This window comes from Mustelus asterias, chromosome 10 (genome assembly GCF_964213995.1).
Source record: "Mustelus asterias chromosome 10, sMusAst1.hap1.1, whole genome shotgun sequence".
In the NCBI taxonomy this organism is placed as follows: domain Eukaryota; kingdom Metazoa; phylum Chordata; class Chondrichthyes; order Carcharhiniformes; family Triakidae; genus Mustelus; species Mustelus asterias.
Genome location: NC_135810.1, coordinates 81,605,370 through 81,613,264, shown reverse-complemented (window position 1 = coordinate 81,613,264; position 7,895 = coordinate 81,605,370).

The window sequence follows — 7,895 nt, the reverse complement described above, 5'->3', positions numbered from 1 at the left end:
GATGCAATATACATTGCTGCAGGGCTTTCGAGATGGCCACCTGAGTACCAATATTGTTGTTATTAACCATTGCAAGTTCATTGAGTATTCCTTAGAAGAGGACAAATTTCCCTCTATTTAATAAGGCTACTCAGATTTTAGGGACTGGCTTACTTTCTGCAGTACGCTGACATTGATTCTGCTTTCAACTGCTCTTGTGTAACAAAATTCACAGTCGCTTGCAAAATCACTGCCATCACATAGTCTTTGATATCACAAGCTGCTTCTCTATCATTAACATTGACGATGATAGTAATACAACTAAACATGTTATCCACTCGATTGTGTGAACCTGCAAGGCATTCAACCTCAAAGTTGTCCTAATGAAGAGGATTTGATCATCTGTAGATGCGGAGAGGTTGATGATCAGATCCTAACGTAGCTCACAATGTAGTCAGCATTTGGTGACTGGTGTGGCAAGTGAACTTTCTACCATAGAGGTACATGTGCCAATGTTCAGAAACATAGATGCCGGCTAGTACTTTCCAGTGGAGCATTTGTGTTTAGTTTCTGACAACGGGCGTGTTTGCTTTCTTCAGTGTACTGTGAGAGTATAGCTTCCATTGCATTTCCTGACGCATCTGTTGTGACATGCATTTTAATTCACATGAGGAAATGTATGAGAACAGGCAGAGATGCTACCTTCACCTTTAATGTATCTAACTTTGTCTGCTGTGTGATTGCCCATTCCCATTTTGCATCTTTGTGCAGTAGCTTCTGAAGAGGCTTAGTGATTAGGAATGAATTTGTGATAAAAAAATTGGTCGTACTGAGGAACAGCATTAGCTCTTTCACATTCAGTGGTGTCGAAAGTACAAGAATGGCTTTGATGTTGTTGTAGGTTTTACTCCAGCTACTGTCACTCTGCATCCTAGAAAATTAATCCCGGATGCTGTGAACATTTGTTCTTGTTAAGCATCAAATTTTGCTGTTTGAGTCATTGATTGTGTTCTGCTTTGTTCTGCCATGGACAACAATGTCACCAAGAAGGTTGAGTTCAACATCTGACAAGACTGAAGAAATGGTCTTGTGCAATACTAGGTGCTGAATTTAATCCATAGGGCATTGTGTGGTACTGAAACACCTTGATGAGTAATGGAAGCTGTAAGTTATTGATTTTGTTCTGCTAGAGATATCTGGAGACAGCTCCATTGCATGTCAAGCTTTTTGAACACTGTAGAGTCATGAAATTATGTTCATACTTCTTGAACTGTAGGTTATGTGTCTGGACCAACTTGGTTGACCACCTTAAGGTCAGCACATAGTCTAAGTTCACCATCTTTGCTTTGTGCAATGACTAGGTTCGCTATCCAAGCTGATGAGTCAATTCACTCAGTGATAGCATGTGCTGCATGTTGGTTCAGCTCCTCTGACACTGATTGCAACTGGAAACCGTCTCAAATTTTGCAAAGCTGATGGAATCGATGTGTTGATGTGAGGAGCATGACTGCACCCCTTAATCACCCCAAATTAAATCAGTAAGGAAGGATACTGTTGTGTATAAGTTGCACCATCAATCACAGTAATGTGTGCTATGTTGGGGTCTTCAAGTTTGAATCCAAGCCTATTGAAAAAGTTGACTCCCATAAGCTTTTAGCTATGTAGAACACAGACTTGTCTAGGCTGATGATTTTGTAGCACATTCAAACAGTGATCGTTCCCAAAACTGGAATAATCAATTCATCGTAAACTTGAGGGTGTTTGTCATAGGAGTGAGAGAAAGTAGTGAAAATACTGATCTTAGAGTTTGTTGCTCGTAGTACATACTTTAGTACTAATATTGATGTGAAGCAATTGTGACACCTGCAATCTCAACAAAGCGTTCCTTATAATGATCTGGTGTTATACCATTCCTGATAGTATACATGTGCTTCACCTCACTCTCCGCAAGAGACTCCTCCGTGTGTCGTTGAAAGGATGAAGTCCTCTTCTTTGAGAAGTGGTTCCAGTTTAAGTGCGAGTTATACTTTTTCCCTCACACCGGTCATTGCATTATGAATCAATGAGCAGCTCCACAATTTAGGCACAGTTTTGAAGGTATCCAACAAGGACAAGTCCTTCTTTATCTTACTGATGTCATAAAATGAGAGTTTGAGATCCACAACCATAATTTATAACCATTTAGCACAGCATTGAAGAAAACGCTAAACCAACATAAAACAACTAGAAATCATTGCAAATAATAAAGGCACTATTCCTACCATTGCCGTGATTGCAGTAATCTTCATCAAAGTCTATCACTGAGAAGTCAGAATGGAACCAGGAGTCAGGATGTCGGTGCATTTATAATAGAAATTATATCCTATGATGCTAAAAGGACAGATAACAAGAGTGTGCCCTGTGTCCAGTTCAGCAAATAGCAGCTGGTGACCTGCCCAAAGAGGATCCAAAAGATAAGTTCCTCTTTATTTTTCTGGAGTGCTCTTCACTCACGGAAATGCAGCCTGAACTGCTGCTGCTCTGGCTGCTCACCCTTCAACCTTGAGAGGCTTCCCTAATCGATCTAACTTCCTCAGTCCACCCAATCTCCTGATCGCGCGCTCTGATTCTGACGGAAGATCAGTGAAAATCCTGGCAGAGTGGAGTAAAAGTGCCAGTCACCCCATTTCTCCAGGGTTTCTGCCGATTTTCGGAAAAATTACTGCTGTCCTCTGCTGGTACTACAGTCCGGGGAACGTCACACGAAAGCATCAACGCCAATAATTTCCAATTGCGAGAGGCTTTCTGGAAATGAAAGACATTAATACTTTTGCGTGACATTTTCCTGCCTGCATTATCAGCAGCGGCTAACAGTCATTTCCAGATTTAAACGTCAAATCAAGATTGAAAGTTTTCTAATTCTCACATCCATTACGAAGGTCAAATTTTAATTGTTTTTATGGAAAAGATAATTTCATTTTACTGAGACTGTTGCTTGGTGAAGGATGTGTTGGAATCTGTTTAACTTATAGTGAGAAGTATTTAAAGAAGGGAAGAGAGAGGAATTCAATATTTCTAGGTAGTCTTTTTTTATATCACAGAGACATGCACTGACAGTGAAGGCACGGTGATATATTTCCATGTCAGGATGATGGGTGACTTGGAGAGGAATTTGTAGATGCTGGTGGTGAAGGATTTCTGTGTTTCTTGTGTCTGTTCACTCGGCTGGACTTATGTTCCACCCACTTCCTCCTTTGATACTTGCATTGGGAATCGTCTCTGAAGAGCAATGCTGAGAAGAATGTATTGCACATTTAGATACTTTGGCTGGAAGTATACTGTGGAGTTCCATCAGATCATAGAATCCTGCAGTGCAGAAGGAGGTCCTTTGGCCCATCGAGTATGCACCAACCACAATCCCATCCAGATCCTATCCCCATAAGCCTATACATTTATCCTAGCTAGTCTCCCAGACACTAAGGGGCAATTTAGCATGGCCAATCCACCTAACCCGCACATCTTTGGATTGTGAGAGGAAACCGGAGCACCCAGAGGAAACACACATCTACCAAGGTGCCTGGGGCTGAAAATTGGTCTGCATCATTTTTGGGCATTTTTCGACAGTTGCCTCAGATGGTAGGCGGCATACAAACTTGGCGATGATTCCTCATTTACCTGATTGCATTGCTGGCCTGAGTGGGGCCTGTGCTTCCTGAGCCAAGCAGCATTCACGGAGAACACATGGTTCAGTAAGCTGTTCCTAAAAGCAGTCTGCCCTCTTAAGGGAGGTTACACTGATATACAGAACGCTGCAGCTGAATGCCATTCTAAACAGAGTGGAACGCCGGGGCAGAGAGAAGGTTACAAGGTTCATGGCTGCAGAGTTGGAGGCCATAGTTATGGGCAGGAGGAAGGAGGCCATGAAGGCCCTTGTGGACCACCCTCTGAGGGGAATGGGAATAGGTGGCTAAGGAGGTCAACTTCTGGAGTTTGGCCTTAAGGAGCTGGCAGCAGTGTCTTGAGAATTGTAATTTCCTTACAAGAATGGTCAAAATCAATGAATGCATCTTTAAATAAAGTCTCCTACTCACTGCATCACCAGCCACTCACACTCTTCAATGTACCCTACCCCCATAATTCACCCATCAGCACCCCCTTGCCCTTAGGGCCCTGGCTTAATACTCCATCTCACCTTCACACACATTCCAATGATGCCGGCCTCACATCCATTTGTTTCTTCCACATACTGCCAGCTTATCAGCAATGGCAGGTACATTGCCCAAACACAGTGCAACACAATCACTGTCTTTCAGGACAAGCTAATGGCTAACAAGAAGGAGCAGAGAAGAAACAGCTGGAACAAGGATGGCTCCATCTCCTGAGTCCTATGGAGGGTGTGGTTCTCTGTATCATGGGGCAGCTGTGACAAAGCCTGTGACATCTGATGTCGCTGAGAACATTGAGGATCATGATGTGTTCTTGCCTTTTGCTGCTTCTCAACTCCCAGCTCATCCTTATAATAAAAGGAAAAACTGTGAAAATCTGAAATAAAACAGAAATGCTGGAAGAACATCAGCAGGTCTGGCAGCATCAGCAGAGAGAGAAACAGAGCTAATGTTTTGAGTCCTTATGACTATTCTTCAGAACTCCTTATCCTGTTATCAGTGATAATGAGCAGGCTGCAGGTGGTGTAAGCATTCTGCTTTCTGCCGCACCTGCCTGATTTCACCCTAGCCTTTCCCTTTTGAGTTCCTGCTTTTAGATCCCAAGAAGTCCTGCATGCCCACCCACAGGACACCAAAGAGGAAGAGAGTGAGAGTAACTGATGAAGTGGCCCCATCCCTTGACACTTGCAGGCACCAGCTCAGATACCATCACTGCACACATAGGTTAGTACAGAATTTGAGTTTGCATATGGTGAATCATCCAGGCATGAGTGGGCTGCATCCAGCCCAGGGGGTAAAGTATAGTTTGTGCGATAGCTCAGCAGAGGATAAGGTTACAGATGAGGTATGTGACAATGGACTAAAATGAAGGCTTTAATGGGCCAGCATACTGGAGAACACCGATGAGGATGTATACTGAAGTAGCCAACCTCCAATCACTATCTGTGACCAGAATCCAGTTCCAATATAGCCATCTCTGTCACCTCCGTCTTATTTCCGTCACATTGCTGAGCTAGAGACACGGCAACAATAGATCTCCATAACTGTTGCAGCCTTTGTATGGACAGGTCACCAAATATTGTGCTCATGCTCCTCCCCCCACACTCCCTCTCCCAACCCCCCACCCCTATCAAGATATAGCAACACTCTCTAGCAAACTCACAAATTCACCACAGCACCTGCAAAAACATTTCATAGAACTTGCAGAGATTTTGCAACAGAAGAAGTTATTCTATATTACCTTACCCACAAGTTGGATGCCTGGCCCTTTAAATAATGCTCCTGCTGGCCCTCTCTTGAACACATGTTCTTTAACGAGTGATAAATGGAATTAACCTCTGTGATCCAAGTAAATAGAGTGGCTATTTGACATCCTGACAGCACCGACTGGGCGGTTTCTGACATTATGGGCAGGATTTTATGGCCTCACTCAACCCGAGACCGGAAAATCCCGCCTGAGGTCAATGGACCTTCCCATTGCCTGCTCCTCACCCGCTCCGATTCCCGTGGTGGGCGGGGCGGTAGAATTCCGGTTACATGTCAAGATGTCACATTTTAAAACTTTTACTGTAACAAATAACTTAAAAAAATTATTGTCTAAACACTACTTTCTTTTTGTAGGCAAGTTATACCTTAAACTATAGAATGTGACGTTTCCTTGTATACCTATCACGCACCACATTCACCATGAAATTATAGTCCTGTTAGCAGACAATCCATAGTTGCTACCAGCTTCCTATGGGTTTCTGCATCCCTATGTGATTTTGAGTGAGTGTCTCCAGGTACGAGCCTCAACTTTTGGAGAGCTTTGTAAATCTATCACCAGCAGTTAAGCCTGTTCCAATGATTCTTCTTCCCCTGGTCATGCCAGGGTGAATCTCGCAGTAAGCTTAGAAGCTGCAGGATCTCCCTGTCCTGCATTTGGCTGTGGTAGCTAACAAAACCAAACAATCTTTCTCTTGGTTGACTACACAGAGACTACCATCTGTCTAAGATATTGATTGGGCGAGATTTTCTGGCCGTTCCGCTGTCAGGATATTTTGAAGTCAACCCCGACCACGGGTTCCCTGGCAGCGGGATGGGCGACCTATGCAAATTGCCATTGACTGTGGTGGGACCAGAAGGTCCTGCCAGCATCCAATGGTGCGCCACCTCCGCAGCAGGAAAATCTGGCTTGGGGGCGGGCTGGAAATTCCAGCCATTGATTTGTAGAGAAGCCTGTAACCTGATCACAAAAATAGCTCTCTTCTCCCTCTTCTCTATGACATCATGAAAACATTAACCTTGCATTCAGGAAGAAATGCTAATTGACTTCCCTTGGCCCAACTCACTTTCATCTTAGAAGCATTGTAAATGGATAGTTTATAGTACAACTGTTTACAACGCAATACCACCAACACCCATCTGTGATTTTAGGAGACTTGTCTACTCATGGTAATCTCAAATTGCTGCATTGTCTCCACCAAAAGTACCTTGCATCTTCTTCCCAATTAAACAAGTCTTCCTTTGATTTCTAACAATCAAATCACTCGGGCTTACTGTTAGTCAGGCTTTAGCAGGTCACATGACCACCTTCATTTATGCTAAATTTAAAGTTACAAAATCCTAAAATATAATGATCTTATAAACCTCTTAATTGTAATACCTTCCTGGATAAAAAACATATGCATGCATTATTTGATATTTATGGTTACTAACCTGATGGTCTCTGGTCTAACAGTAGCTTGCCTGATTGAGTCAGGGCTCAAACTCTGCTCCAGACTTTTGAGTGGTTCTCTGGCTCTGACTTCTTGGTTGACACATAGTGAGACACTCACATGTATGGATAGCTTTCCTTCATTGTATGGGTTGTGGGAATTATTATGATCTCAATGGAGACCAGCAATTGTGAAAATAAGTCCAAACTCCCAGTAATTAACTGAAATAATTATACCACAAGATTTCATGTTTTAAACCAAATATTTTATTGTGCAAGTGTTAAATAAAACAATTACTGCTAAGTTGAATGTAATAGTTTGTAAACACTTATTCTTTAAACCCAAAAATCTCAAAAGAACATTTTACATTCCACTTTATGTCTCTACCCTGTAATTCCCTGATGGCTTATATGATTTTGGCGATTTTTCACTTATTTTGGGACCAAATCAAGATATGCCACAGCTCCCAGGAATTCACTTTGATTTCCTTCAATGCTTCCCTGAGGTATGAGATTCCTTGAGATCCTTCCACTAATGTTCAACTGGGTGATCATCCAACTCTCTTTATGTGCCTCACATCCTAGCTCAAATAAGGGTGTCACTGCTTTATTGCTTGGAGATTCCAAATCAAAAATCACCCTTGATTTCTGATAACCCTGTGCATGTCCCAAAACTGCTTCCAGGCTCCAACTGCAACTGCCTATTTCTGTGAAAAGAGCACACAGATAATACCCAAAATCAAGGAAACTACCTAATTTCAATTTATCACCATGACAACATATCCCCCCCCCCCATGTCCCAGATAGAGATTCAAACTCATTTTCTCCCATTCCCAGACTTTCTCTTTACTTTAGAAAACCAGGAGACAATTCAAACCCTCTATGAAGAAAACTGTAGACATCTCATCTCTATCAAGAAACTCAGAAGGGGCCACGCACTTCCCACTTCCAACTGTGACCTTATCCAATTAACATAGCAGGCTGCTGCATTCTTCTTCCTTGATGCAAATTTACTAATCGTACACATGGATTGGCGAAGCAATAACATGCATTCTTTATTTGAAGGTAAGACTTTA